We start from the raw sequence: 16,005 nt of genomic DNA on the forward strand, positions 1-16,005 counted from the left end.
CTGTTTGTTCCTGGTGCTTCTGATAAGTCACCTGACCTTCTCTTTGATTCAGAGGTCAGGGGTGATGATCCGTTCTGGTGATGTAGTTATCCTTTTTTTTTGTTTTCCTTTCTTCTTATAGCCCAAATATTGTTTTCATCTGGGTTCCCTCAGACTTCTTAAGGTTTGAAGAAATCTTTGGTCAGTGTTTAGCAGTAACACCGTATTCCCTGAAGTTACCAAAGGTAGATTTTAACTTGCAGGGTCAGGAGAAAAGTTTAAAGTTGCAGGGTCACACAGCTTTGTGACAGTAGTAAATGAAGTTTAGTAGAGTGTAGCAGGTCCCATTCAACACGTTTCACCCTTCTGGGCTTTATCAAGAATGCTTATCCTGCTAGCTTCTGGCTTTTTAAAGGTATGAATGTGTTTTGATTGGTTCCTTCATTTCCTTTTGATTTCTATCAACACCTGTGTGGCTTCCAATGTAAAGGTGGACTTTATTTAAGTTGGTAATGATTGTTTCTGTGTTGTTATTTAGTTACATGATACACAAGGAAGAGAACTTATCATTTCTGCTTTATTAGCATTCACACAATTCAACTTATATATTTCAATTCTAAAGTGCCTTTATTAGATAATATACATTTAGATCGTGCAAACTTAAAATTACCTAAACTGAAACGAAAATATAAGAATCAGAATTACCATTCCCATATCTAGAATTATTGTAAGTGGGTAAAAATTAATGATATATATATATTCCTTTTCAACAAAGGATAGTAAGTTCAACAATTTATAAATTTGTAACAATTTAAAAATGGACGAAACGAAAATATAAGAATCAGAATCATCATTCCCATATCTAGAATTATTGTTAGTGGGTAAATGTTAACGATATATACATATTCCTTTTCAACAAAGGATAGTAAGTTCAACAATTTATAAATTTGTAACAATTTAAAAATGGACGAAACGAAAATATAAGAATCAGAATCATCATTCCCATATCTAGAATTATTGTTAGTGGGTAAAAATTAACGATATATACATATTCCTTTTCAACAAAGGATAGTAAGTTCAACAATTTATAAATTTGTAACAATTTAAAAATGGACGAAACGAAAATATAAGAATCAGAATCATCATTCCCATATCTAGAATTATTGTTAGTGGGTAAAAATTAATGATATATACATATTCCTTTTCAACAAAGGATAGTAAGTTCAACAATTTATAAATTAACAATTTAAAAATGGATGTACAATTAAATCAGAAATTATCAATCCCATAACTAGAGTTATTGCTAGTGGGTAAAAATATGGCTTATTCAATTAATTTATTTATTTTAGGGGGATAAAAATTCCTTTTTAATTACTAGAAAAATGAATTTATATAGGGCTTGTACTATCTTTGCCCAAGATAAATTGAAATGTTATTGCTTATTTAATGTATGTGAGTTTTTTCTATATAAGTGGCTGATTTAACCTGGAAAATGTTTGCATATTGTAAGAGACTTTTATAAGAAGGGGGAAATGTCTATCTCAGAGTTCAAGCCTCCAGGTTGGAGGGTATTCATTAGGTATATAATTTCAGCTTCTGCCTTTAGGAGTTTATTTTCCCAGTTTCCCCCTCTCCAGTCGGGGTGAACTTTTTTAATTCCCCAATATTTAAAATCTTTAAGGTTGTTGTTGTGTACTTCCCTAAAGTGGCGATAGATATAAGGGTCAAGGTTACCCCTATCTATGCAAGAGAGGTGCTCCCTTATCCTTTCACGGAGCATTCTGGTTGTTTCTCCTATGTAAATTTTTTTACATGAACATTGAATGGCGTAAATAACGCCTTTATCTTGACATCTAATTGTGTCTCTTATTTTGAAAGTAAAGTTTCCACTTTTTGATTTTAAAATCTTTTGTTTACTACTAAATTTACAGGCCCGGCATCTAAAACAGGGGAAAAAACCATTTAAAGGATTTCCGTCTAGGCACCTTTGAGTGTCTTTCTTCTTTATGCTTTTCAATTGACTGGGAGCTAGTAGGCTCTTCAAATTCTGTGCTTTCCTATATATTATTTTTGGGTTTTCCCCCACTTTTCCCCCTATGATGGGATCAGTTTGTACTAAGTGCCAATGTTTTTTTAAAACTCTTTGGATGTTTAGGTTGTCATGACTGAACTCAGTTATAAAGGGCACATTAATTTCATCTCGATTTTCTTTGATATCTTTTGTTTTATATTCTAAGAGGTCCCTCCTTACTTTCTTATCTACCTCTTGTTTAGCTTCATTGATTACTTCTGGACTATATTCTCTTTCTAAGAATTTCCTTTCTAAGATCTTTATTTGATCCTGATAATCTGTCATTCTTGAGCAATTCCGTTTAATTCTTAAATATTGCCCTTTAGGGACATTGTCTTTCCACTTTTTCATGTGGCAGCTGTTATAATGGATTAGATTATTGGCATCCACCTTTTTAAAATGTGTTTTGGTTATTAATTGGTTTTCTACAATTTCGATATCTAAGTCCAAGAAGGTGATTTGGCTTTTGCTATAGTTACTGGTAAAGGATAGTCCCATTTCATTTTTATTCATATCTGTCAGAATAGTGTTTAGATCAGTTTCACTACCCCCCCATATAAAGAACAGGTCATCTATGTATCTGCTATAGAGCACAAGATCCGCGCCCAGACTATGCCTAGGGAAGAAACCTTCCTCCCAATATCCCATAAAGAGATTGGCATAGCTGGGTGCGAATCTTGTGCCCATAGCTGTTCCCTTCTTTTGAATGTAAAATTTGTCCTCAAATGAGAAATAATTATGGCCTAGGATGAATTTTATTCCATCCTCTATGAATTTCTTTTGTTCCATACATAGTTTGTTGTCCCTATCTAGGGTATTTGAGATTGCCATCAGTCCCAAATCATGACTTATATTGGTGTAAAGCGACGAAACATCGCATGTCACTAATGTGTAGTGTGATTCCCACTTAATTACCTCTAATTTTTTCAAGATGTCAGTGGTATCCTTTAGGTAAGAGGGTAATTTTTTAACATAGCCCTGTAGGTATCCATCTATGTATTTCGAGAGGTTGGAGGTGAGGGAGTTAATACCCGATATTATGGGTCTACCGGGGGGATTATTTAGATTTTTATGAATCTTTGGTAAGAAATATAGAATTGGTATTTTTGGAAATTTTGTAAATAGAAAATCAAATTCTTTTTTATTTATAATTTGTTTTTCTCTTGCATCCTCTAATAATTTGGTTAGTTCACCCAGAAATTTCTTGGTTGGATTTAGTTTTAGTTCCTGATATGTATCCCCTTCATTAAGTAATCTTTGTGCTTCTTCTATATATTTATCTCTGTCCATGATTACAACCCCACCCCCTTTATCTGCCGGTTTAATTACTATGCTGGTATCATTTTGCAATTCTTTAAGAACTGTTCTTTCTTTGTAAGTTAAATTTTTTGGTATCTTATTGTTAGTTTTTATTTTCTTAATATCTTCCTGAACCAATTTTTCGAATAATTCAATATTCCTTCCTTTTTCATTTGTCGGATAAAAAGTGGATTTCGGTTTCATTTTTGAATGAATTACTTGTGGTATTACTATGTTACTATTTGAGGCCATAGGCGATATGGTGGGTGTCTCTTTTGGTTGTTGCCAATTTCTCTCTATTGGATCCCGTAGGAAATATTTTTTCAAGGTTAACTTCCTTACAAACTGGCTCACATGTATGTGTGTGTTGAATTTGTTTAATCTCGTAGAGGGAGCATAGCTAAGGCCTAAGTTTAACACTCTTTCTTCCTCTGTGGTTAAAGTTTTTTTACTAATATTGAAAATGCCACTTTTTTGTTGTATTTTTATTTCACTCTTTTTGTTTCCCTGTCTTTTTCTTTTTCCTCCTCTACATCCTCTCTTATTCTTTTTCTTATTCCCACTGGTGGGTCTTTTGAATGTTCTGTTTGTTTTGAAGTGCTGGGTCTTTGTGGGCTCATCTCTAAAAAATAATTCATGTTTTTTTGTTGTTCTTTCTCTTCTAATAGTGTAAATCTATTCGTGGTGTCTATTCTCCATTCTTTTTCAGGTTCTGTTTGTATTCGTGTGTTGTAATTATGTTCTCTATTATTTCTATATTCCCAATCTCTATTACGGTTGTTGTACCCCTGGTATCTTGGTTTATTGTCATTTGGCCAATAACTATATGCTATGTGGCCCCTTGGTTGGTTATGCTCTTCATAATAATCATCCTGTCTTCTATAGTGGTTATAGTTATGGTTCTCAAAAAAGTTACGATTTGTATGGGGTCTTCTATAGTCATTATAGCTTGGGTGTTCAGGTGGGTTTCTATTTGTATTTGTCATGTATTGTGGTCCCCTAGGTCTATAATAGTTTGTTCTGTAGTTTGATTTATATTGTTGAGGTCTGAATTCAGTAGTTTCCCTATAGTTTATCCTTTTTGGAGTTCTGTCATATGGTGTCCTATTTTCTTGATTTTGATCATTGTATTGATATGACTTGGATTGGTGATAAGGGGAATTGGAATAATTTTCCCTTATGGCATGTGCATTGTGTTTGTAATTACCTGTGTTACCCTCAAAATGTTGATTTTTCTGTCTCTCTTCCCTATTATTTATTTTCTCCTCTTCTCTGTTTGCAACTTCATTATAATCTTCCTTATCCCTCTTTAATTTTCTTATTTTAACCTCCTGTAATTCCATACTTAAATTGTCCAATTTTTTCATAATGTCTATCTGTGAATTTTTAAAGTCAACATTTTCTTTTTCATTACTTAATTTATTTTTTATGGTGATTATGTTCTTCTCAACTGTGTCAAGTGAATCTTCTCGTGATCTCTTTAAAATTTGTAATAGTGTTGTGGATGCATTTTTTAATGTCTCATCCCATTCCTTTTGGAATTTATCTTTTAATTCAAAAGTGCAATTTTTTCTCAACCTTAATCCTCTTGGTGCAATCCCTAAACTAATATATTTATCAAGAAACTTTAGTTCCATTTTTTGCTTTAATTCAGTCGTCATAAGTTTTTCTAATTCAAACATTATTTCAGTGATATTCAGATAGGGGCTTACTTTTATTCTTTCCTCATTCTCTACTATATCTTTGAGAGTTTTTTCTCTCCATGTGAAAATGTCATCTTCCATCTTAAGACAGCTCACTAGTCTGGAGTGTTAAAAACACCCCAAGAGGGAACAATAGGTATTTATGTGTAGTGTGATAGGAGCGCCTAAAGGTGGATTCCTGCTGCTAAAAAAGTTCTTCCCTCAAAGAGAACTAAATGGTGGATAAGAAGAAAAAATGGGGTATATTATCTAATAAAGGCACTTTAGAATTGAAATATATAAGTTGAATTGTGTGAATGCTAATAAAGCAGAAATGATAAGTTCTCTTCCTTGTGTATCATGTAACTAAATAACAACACAGAAACAATCATTACCAACTTAAATAAAGTCCACCTTTACATTGGAAGCCACACAGGTGTTGATAGAAATCAAAAGGAAATGAAGGAACCAATCAAAACACATTCATACCTTTAAAAAGCCAGAAGCTAGCAGGATAAGCATTCTTGATAAAGCCCAGAAGGGTGAAACGCGTTGAATGGGACCTGCTACACTCTACTAAACTTCATTTACTACTGTCACAAAGCTGTGTGACCCTGCAACTTTAAACTTTTCTCCTGACCCTGCAAGTTAAAATCTACCTTTGGTAACTTCAGGGAATACGGTGTTACTGCTAAACACTGACCAAAGATTTCTTCAAACCTTAAGAAGTCTGAGGGAACCCAGATGAAAACAATATTTGGGCTATAAGAAGAAAGGAAAACAAAAAAAAGGATAACTACATCACCAGAACGGATCATCACCCCTGACCTCTGAATCAAAGAGAAGGTCAGGTGACTTATCAGAAGCACCAGGAACAAACAGTCTGTGAATCCCTCACAGTGAAGATAATCAGCGGTTGCAACCAGGACAGATTAAGGTACCTCTACACTAATTTGCACTACGTTTTTTAAAACACGCAAACTGAACTTTAAAGACATCAAGGTATTCATCTGTTAAATTAACCATTTCCATTAACCACGATTGCTTTGGCACCTAAATCAGAATATTGGCTGTTTTTTGCCTTTTTAACTATCCAGCACACCTGAGCCAATTATATGTCCAAGGAAAGTAACTGTGTAACTTTATAACTGAATTTGTTACTGAAGAACTGTAAAGCTGTTAGGATTGATACATTTGTGCCTTTTAAATATTTAATTCACCATTTATCTTAGAAATTTGTTGCTTGCCATATGTTATCTATAGAATTAATTCCTTTATACCTGAAATTCTAGGATTATATGGTTCTAGTCTGTTTTTATAAGTGTTGTATAAGGGAGACGTCCCTTTATTAATTAGGAAAAGCATTTGCTGTTGTTTTTATGTGTTATAAGAATTTTTAAATAAAATAGATTGTATAAAACATAAATTAGATTGGTATCATCATTTCCTAGCTTTTTTTAGCGCTGCTAAATAAACCCCATTTTTTCTTCAAACCCCAAGTTACTAGCTTGTTCCTACTAGTACATAAGTGTACTTTCACCAAATGTGAGTTTAAATTTGGCTTGCATATCCATTTGCTCATATCTGAATATGCTGATACACACATGAGGCGCCCCTCTGTTTTATGCATTCTTCATATCCCCTAAACCTAACACACCCTAACTTTAAATTAAACTTACAATATAACTACCTTCAAATAAATCAAAACTTACCTGTGAAATAAATAAAACCTAAGCTTAAACTATAAATTAACCTAACATTATTATTTAAAAAAAAATAAAATAGACCAAAAATAAAAAAACCTAAATTACAAAATGAAAGAATCCTAACACTATGGAAAAAAAATCTAAAAGTAAAATAAAAAGTCTAAATTTATGAAAAATAAAAAAAGATTCCAAAAAATAATAAACGAAATTATCCAAAATAATAAAAATTCTAACAATAAACTACCAATAGCCCCTAAAAGGGCCTTTTGTAGGTTATTGCCCTGAAGCAATCAGCTCTTATACATGAAAAAAATTACAAAGTACCCCCACCCAACCAACCCCCCCAAATAAAAATAACTCTAAAAAAACCTACGCTACCCATTGCCCCTAAAGGGGCATTTGTATGGGTATTGCCCCTAAAAGGGCAATCAGCTCTTTTGCTGCCCATCAAAAAATAAAAAAGCCCAAATCTAAAAAAATACCCACCCTAAAAAAAACAAAAAACTAATACTAACCCCCAAAAATGTACTCACCGTTCCTGAAGTCCAGACATCCATCTTCATCTAGGTGGTGACAAATCTTCATCTAGGCGGCGACATCTTCATCTAGCACTGGGACATCTTCTTTCTTCATCCCACTGGCGTGGAGCTGTGGAGGCGCAGATCTAAGCAGGACCAGCAACAACACGGCATCCAGCATAGAGCCTCCTCTTCATGCAATCTCCGCCGCACACTGAATGCCCATAAAAATGCCCTTTTAGGGGCAATGGGTAGCTTAGTTTTTTTTAGATATAGCTATTAGTGAATGAGATGCACCAGTGTTCCATGAAGTTTAAAAAGCTTTTATTGAGAGTTCATTCAAACTTCAAATAGAAGCATAGTTGCAATATAAGTGACATCGTGGATGCCTTTAGAATACACTCAAAGAACTAACTGCTGATGCGTTTCAGCCCATCTGGCCGTAATCGTAGCTACGATTACGGCTAGATGGGCTGAAACGCGCCAGCATCTCATTCACTAATAGCTATATCATATCCAGGAACGAAGTTTGCACAGTGGTTCCTTGTACCTTGCCTAAGCCACAATTTGCATTCACCAAATCAAGCCGTGGAGGACATTGGCATCTATCAAACAGACAGCTGGAGGCTGGGTTTTCAGGTGACGTCAGACGCTGAGACGCCACGGTGGAGTGGACCCAGGAGGGGAGCGAAGGACGAATTGGAGGCAACGAATAGGTCTGGAGTGAACTGACCTGTGCCTCCCAGCGTATGCTGGTGTCCAAAGTGTACTCCCTGTGGACGGGCCATCTCTGAGACTACAGCGGCAGCGATCCTGGACTATTACCTGTCAGCCAGGGTGAGTTAAAGGGGAATCCCCTGGTTGGTTTCCAATAATTGCACATAACCGGGCTTGTATATCTGAATCCCCTATTGAATAGACAGGATTAGGTGCTCACACAGAAAAGTGACTTTAGGTTTTTTTAGAGATAGGTTTTTTATTTTGGGGGGTTGGTTGGTGGTGTTTTTTTCTGTTAGGGGGTACTTTGTCATTTTTTTCATGTTAAAGAGCTGATTGCTTCAGGGCAATGCCCATTGGTAGTTTATTGTAAGATTAGGGGGGGTTTATTTCGGGGTGACTTCTTTGTTTTTATAGGGGTATTGGATTAGGTTTAATTTTTATTATTTGTGATCATTTCGTTTATTGTTTTTTGTAATCTTAGATTTTTCTTATTTTTTGTAAATTTAGACTGTTTTTTTTGTACTTTTAGTTTATTTTTTTCCATATTGTTAGGATTTTTTAATTTTGTAATTTAGGTGTTTTATTTTCGGTCTATTTTTTTTTTTTTTAAATAGTAATGTTAGGTTAATTTATAGTTTAAGCTTAGTTTTTTTTAATTTTACAGTTGTTTTTTTTATTTTAAGGTAGTTATATTGTAAATTTAATTTAAAGCTAGGGGGTTTAGGGGTTAATAGCTTAATTAATTTAGTGTGCCGCAATGTGGGGGACTGGCGGTTTAGCGGTTAATAGATTTAGTTTAATATTTGCAATGTGGGGGGTCAGCAATTTAGGGGTTAATAGGTTTATTGTAGTGTTGGCGATGTGGGAAGGGTCAGCGGTTTAGGGATTAATAAGTTTATTTCATGTTGGCAATGTGGGGGGAGTCGGCAGTTTAGAGGTTAATAGGCTTTTTTAGTGTAGGCAATGTGGGGGTCAGTGGTTTAGGGGTTAATACTTTATTTTAGTGTTAACAATGTGGGTGGGTGGCGGATTAGGGGTTAATAAGTTTAATATAGTATTTGCGATGCGGGGGGATGGCGGTTTAGGGGTTAATAGGTTTATTATAGTATTTGTGATGTGGGGTGGGAGTTTAGGGGTTAATAGGTAGTTTATGGGTGTTGCTGTACTTTGTATCATTATTGTTATGAGTTTTCTGAAACATTTTTGTTTTCACAAAAAAAAAAACTACTGGTCACGGAATGGATCGTGGTGGTATAAGCTACAGTATAATGCTAGCGTAAGAGTCGGACCACACAACCTGTAATACGGGTGATCTGAATATTCCACACTCAAAAGCCATATTTGGAGTGCGGAATGGAGAGTTGCCGTACAGGCTAAAACGCTAGCGGTATAGCCGTATCGCTGCGACTTGTAATACGGGAGATCTTCCATTCCGCACGCAATTGCCAATTTTTCAGCGGTATAGCCGTACCGCACAACTTGTAATTTAGGGGAGTGCCAGCTAGGGGAATATAATTGAGATGCGCTAAAAGAACAAGATGGAATGGTGAGCTAGATAATGGCGGAAATCTCATATTACTACAACAAAAGCTAGTAAAGTGGATTTTAATAGCATTAGAATAGCCCAAATATTTTACTATGTACCATTCCATTAAAATAAATTATTTGGGCATGGGCTATTCTAATGCTAGTAAATATCAACACTTCCTATACTATCTATAATTGAGGTCCATGCAGATTTGTGTTGGAATATAGCCTCATACCTCCCAGCAAGTGGCATACGTCTGGTGTTAGCAAGCAAATGTGGGTTGTTGCAAATATCCAGTGCAGCATAATGTGTCCTGTCTCTCAGTTATAAGTCCCTCATACTGAAATCACATCTCACATCTCCAAGTTGAGCTGAACTTACAAATTATTATTGAAACATTGAAGTAAACTTGTAAACGTAATGTAATGTAAACTTGACAGTGGAAAAGATGTTGTTATCTGGAGACCCTGTTAGCAATATTCCCAGAACCATTTGGCTGTCAAATAGGGCTGTAGCCCAATATGATGCTCTGACAAAATGTCGACGGACATTTGGCTGACAACATTCTGTCCGACGGACATTTGGCCGACGGACAGAATGCCAAAGCATGTTCCAAGTTCGGCTGAGGGCAGATACGATTCGGACTGCTCTGTTCTAATCAGAGCCTTGGGCGCCACAACCGCTTTTGGAAACCTAACCATGGGTTCGAGCCCGCACGTCTTGTAATTCTCTGTCTGTGAAATTATCTATCTATCTATCAAATTTATCTCTCTGTCTATTGCATCTATTTATCTATCTAATCTATCTATCTATCTATCTTGTGGCCGGACTGTTATCTGACAGCCACTTGTGTATCCGTCTGCCAAATGTCTCAAGCTGAGGAAACAGCAAGCTAGCTGAGAAACTGGTTGCATTTAATACACAGTGATATTTGTATACGCTGTGCTTTTAAAGACCATTGTTTTAATAAAAGTGATTTTAAAGCTTATCACTTGACTGAGAGCCTGTCCATGTCTGTTTGCGGTTGGAGACTACAGCCTAGACTGAGACCTGTGGGAAAGAGCAGTGAGCTGGGACACTGAGATTCCAGTATGCACTACTAAGCACGAGTGAGTGCTGCCACACTTGTGAGTACCGGAACATCTGTTATCACATATTTGTACACCATCTGTACTTTATTACACTAGGGGGCGCCCTTCTGTGTGTTTGTTTTATACCATCACAGATTCCAGTATGCACTACTAAGCACGAGTGAGTGCTGCCACACTTGTGAGTACCTGAACATCTGTTATCACATATTTGTACACCATCTGTACTTTATTGCACTAGGGGGCGCCCTTCTGTGTGTTTGTTTTATACCATCACAGATTCCAGTTAACCTCTTCTATTTGGGAAGGAGCTGCCGTAAATTCAAGAATAAAAGACCATTGGAAGCAAGTCCAAATGGACAACACTTTTTTCAGTGATTGATTAACCTATGGACTGATAAGTTATATCATTTTGTATATTTTATCACACTATATATACACTATATTTTTGTTGTATTTTGTAATCTGTTGACATTATAGGAGTGATCTAGCACTATATACTGTATATGCTTTGTATATTAGCGCCCCCTTGAGTGGTGACAGAGTACTGTCATCAGGTTGGTTACATTGAAGTAAAAAAGTGAGTCATTGTGAACCTCATTTGCACATCTTACCCAGAATCCTTTGCTGCATTGGAAACAATGGGGGGTAGTTATCATCGTGTCAACTTTCCTGCCTTCGACGGCCCAATACGCCTGCCTAAGCTCGCCTACCTTCGCCGCCGCGGACCTGAAAAAATATGCCTAAGTTATCAATAAATTTGTCAAAAAGCTGCGCACCAAGTACGGGGTGATGAGCAGCGGACTGTGAGAGTTATCACTCATCCGATCTCGCTGCTCTTCGGCTTTTTGACAGCTTTATTGCTAGCCTGTCACTAAGCACTCACAGTAAACTACACTGTTCTAAATCCTATACCGGCGCCCCCGGAGCCCCCCGCAACTAAATAAAGTTACTAACCCCTAAACCGCCGCTCCTAGACCCCGCCGCAACTATTATAAATGTATTAACCCCTAAACTGCCGCTCCTAGACCCCGCCGCAACTATTATAAATGTATTAACCCCTAAACCGCCGCTCCTAGACCCCGCCGCAACTATTATAAATGTATTAACCCCTAAACCGCCGCTCCTAGACCCCGCCGCAACACTTATAAATTTATTAACCCCTAAACCGCCGCTCCCGGACCCTGCCGCAACCTATATTAAATTTATTAACCCCTAATCTGCCCCCCTACACCGTCGCCACCTATAATACATTTATTAACCCCTATCCTGCCCCCCACTACACCGCCGCCACTGTAATAAATGTATTAACCCCTAAACCTAAGTCTAACACTAACCCTAACACCCCCCCCCCTAACTTATATATTAATTAAATAAATATAAATAATATTTCTATTATTAACTAAATGAATCCTATTTAAAACTAAATACTTACCTTTAAAATAAACCCTAATATACCTACAATATAAATAATAATTATATTGTAGCTATCTTAGGATTTATTTTTATTTTATAGGTAACTTTCAATTTATTTTAACTAGGTACAATAGCTATTAAATAGTTATTAACTATTTAATAGCTTACCTAGCTAAAATAAAGAGAAATGTACCTGTAAAATAAAAATTAACCTAAGTTACAATTACACCTAACACTACACTATACTTTAATAAATGTTTCCTATTTAAAACTAAATACTTACCTGTAAAATAAACCCTAAGATAGCTACAATGTAATTAATAATTACATTGTAGCTATTTTAGGATTTATATTTATTTTACAGGTAACTTTGTATTTATTTTAGCTAGTTAGAATAGTTATTAAATAGTTATTAACTATTTAATAACTACCTAGCTAAAAGAAATACAAAATTACCTGTAAAATAAATCCTAACCTAAGTTACAATTAAACCTAACACTACACTATCATTAAATTAATTAAATAAATTAACTACAAATAACTACTATTAAATACAATTACATAAACTAACTAAAGTACAAAAAATAAAAAAAGCTAAGTTACACAAAATAAAAAACATAAGTTACAAACATTTAAAAAATATTACAACAATTTTAAGCTAATTACACCTAATCTAAGCCCCCTAATAAAATAACAAAGCCCCCCAAAATAAAAAAATTCCCTACCCTATTCTACATTAAAAAAGTTCAAAGCTCTTTTACCTTACCAGCCCTTAAAAGGGCCTTTTGTGGGGCATGCCCCAAAGAAAACTGCTCTTTTGCCTGTAAAAGAAAAATACAACCCCCCCAACATTAAAACCCACCACCCACATACCCCTAATCTAACCCAAACCCCCCTTAAAATAACCTAACACTAATCCCCTGAAGATCATCCTACCTTGAGTCGTCTTCACTCAGCCGAGCCACCGATGGAACTGAAGAGGAGATCCGGAGCTCCAGAAGTGATCCTCCAAGGGGCGCTGAAGAAGTCTTCCATCCGATGAAGTGATCCTCCAAGCGGCGCTGAAGAAGTCTTCCATCCGGGCGATGTAATCTTCCAAGCGGCGCTGAAGATCATCTTCCATCCGGGCGATGTCATCTTCCAAGCGGGGTCTTCAATCTTCTTGCTTCAGGATCGATCTTCATCCCGCCGATGCGGAACATCCTTCTTCCCCGACGGACTAACGACGAATGAAGGCTCCTTTAAGGGACGTCATCCAAGATGGCGTCCCTTCAATTCCGATTGGCTGATAGGATTCTATCAGCCAATCGGAATTAAGGTAGAAAAATCTGATTGGCTGATTGAATCAGCCAATCAGATTGAGATCACATTCTATTGGCTGTTCCGATCACTCCAGATGTGCGGAACATCTGGAGTGACGTAAGAATCGATCTGTGTCGGACTGAGTCCGGCGGATCGAAGTTTACGTCACAAAATTCTACTTTTGCCGGTCTCTAGCCTTTGCTAACTAAGGCGAATCAGCCTCGCCACAAATACGCTGCTGAATTCCAGCGTATTTGAGGTTGACGGCTTGATAACTAGGCCCCAATGTATCCAGAGGTTTTCTGGAAAAAGCAAACCTCCTGACTTGTTTAGATTTGTTAAATGAACTACACATACATCAAGTGTCCGCTGTAACGAATCATGTCCGCCCTACATCGCTAAATGCCGACAGCTAGTGAAAATGCTCGTATCTGATCGGGATGATTGCTGTCTGCCACCTCAGAGGTGGCGGATAAGTTAAGGAACAGCGGTCTTAAGACCGCTGCTTCTTAAGTTATGTTAAAGGCATAGTAAATCGTCCCCAATTAGTTATTTTCTTTACAATTTAAAGCATTTTATAACGGTCCAGAACGTGCAGCATGGAAAATAAACTTGTACTTAACTGTCTGAGCTATTTTCCGTGGTGCAGTTTCTGAACTGTTTGCTTAAATAAACAATTTATTTTAAAGAAGAGGCTTTGGGGCCGAATTATCAAAGCTTCAACTGATAATACGCTGGAATTCCGCGTCAAATTAGATGCAAAGTTGATCTGCTGTAGTTAACAAAGCGTCAAGATCGTCAAATGTTGAAATGTGTGGCGTAATATACGCTCCCATGATATTAATCTGACACAGATCGATGCTTGTGTTATTCGAGCGTAATACTGATCATTCGCCATCACATTAGACTCTATTGGACCCTCTTGCCAATGTATCAAACATTCAACAGGTACGTTCGCTTTAATTCCGACGCAGCGTACCTAAAGTTCAAACTGCCACCCTTGAGGCCGCTAATGCCATAGAAATCAATGGGAGTCTGAAAACACAGAAAGGTTATGTTTGATGCTGCAAGACAATGAAGCATATTAGATAATAAAAGTAAATTAGAAACTTTATTAAAATTGTATACTCTTTCTAAATCAAACAATATTATTTCTCCAAATTTGGTGCAAAGTATTACTTCAAATTTGATGCACTATTAGATTTAGGGATAGGGATGCAAATGAAATAAATACATTACTACTTATGGGTTATATTATATCTTTGTCTCTCATTACAAAGCAAAGGGACAATATTATTGCTCCAAATTTGGTGCAAAATATTGCTACAAATTTGGTGCAAAGTATTGCTACAAATTTGGTGCAAAGTATTGCTACAAATTTAGTGAACTAGTAGATTTAGAGATACAAATTAAATAAATAAATACCGTAATATAGCTAACTTCCTTTTTTGGATATATCTATTTGCACCATGTTTAACGCATGTAATACAAGTCCCACTCTCCACTTTGCACCAAATTTGATGCAACACCTTTTGCACCAAATTTGACGCAAACTCCTAAACAACCCACAAACTAGTAAAGTTTTCCACAACTTCGTATTGGTAAATGCATAATCATGTGATTAATGAAATCAGCCAATCTGATTAAAATATACAATATAAACTATCACTAACAAATCAAATTGCTCTATACTTGAGTCATTGATCACTCATGAGAACTCGTAAGTGCCATTTGTTACATTGTGTATTATACTTTGAAAGTATGTATATGTGAAATTAGTATTAAAGATAAACATTGATGATGACATTAGGACACACAGTGTAATGTTTCTGACAATGATTTTTATAATCGAATGATGTTTGATTCAATATAATCTTAAACTGATAGCTCAAAGGGATAGCCCACCTAACATTAAACTGTCAGGAATCAGATACAGCAGAAATTAAAATCACATCTTTACTGTCATGCTATTTTCAGTGTTTTTCTTCCTTCTCTTGAATTTCATTTTTATTAAAGGGACAGTCAAGTCCAAAAAAACTCTCATGATTTAAATAGGGAATGCAATTTTCCAATTTACTTTTATCACCAATTTTGCTTTGTTCTCTTGGTATTCTTAGTTGAAGCCTAGAGTGAGCACTGATTGGCTAAAATGCAAGTCTGTCAAAAGAACTGAAATAAGGGGGCAGTATGCAGAGGCTTAGATACAAGGAAATCACAGAGGTAAAAAGTGTATTATTATAACAGTATTGGTTATGCAAAACTGGGGAATGGGTAATAAAGGGATTATCTATCTTTTTAAACAACAAAAATTCTGGTGTTGACTGTCTCTTTAAGAAATGTCATCTTATATGCCAGCCCATATTTTAACACCTGTGTAGGGGTGGTTTTTAAAACTAGACTGCAATCAGGAAGGGTTACACGGGTACAGAGAGTCCCAGCTCTCAAAATATCCATTGATTGCAAATAAATACATATGATACCCTGATTACACGTTATAATCACAATTATTCCTGCACAGAATAATAATATCTTTACACTATATACATATAGTGGTATAAATAAACACAGAGATGTGACACACAACATTGTTTAGAACAAAAAAAGGAACTTAGGGACATGTAAATATGTTTAGAAATTATTTCTGACATAACACACACACACACACACATACTGTATATATATATATATATATATAT

This window comes from Bombina bombina, chromosome 7, assembly GCF_027579735.1.
Source record: "Bombina bombina isolate aBomBom1 chromosome 7, aBomBom1.pri, whole genome shotgun sequence".
NCBI classification, from domain to species: domain Eukaryota; kingdom Metazoa; phylum Chordata; class Amphibia; order Anura; family Bombinatoridae; genus Bombina; species Bombina bombina.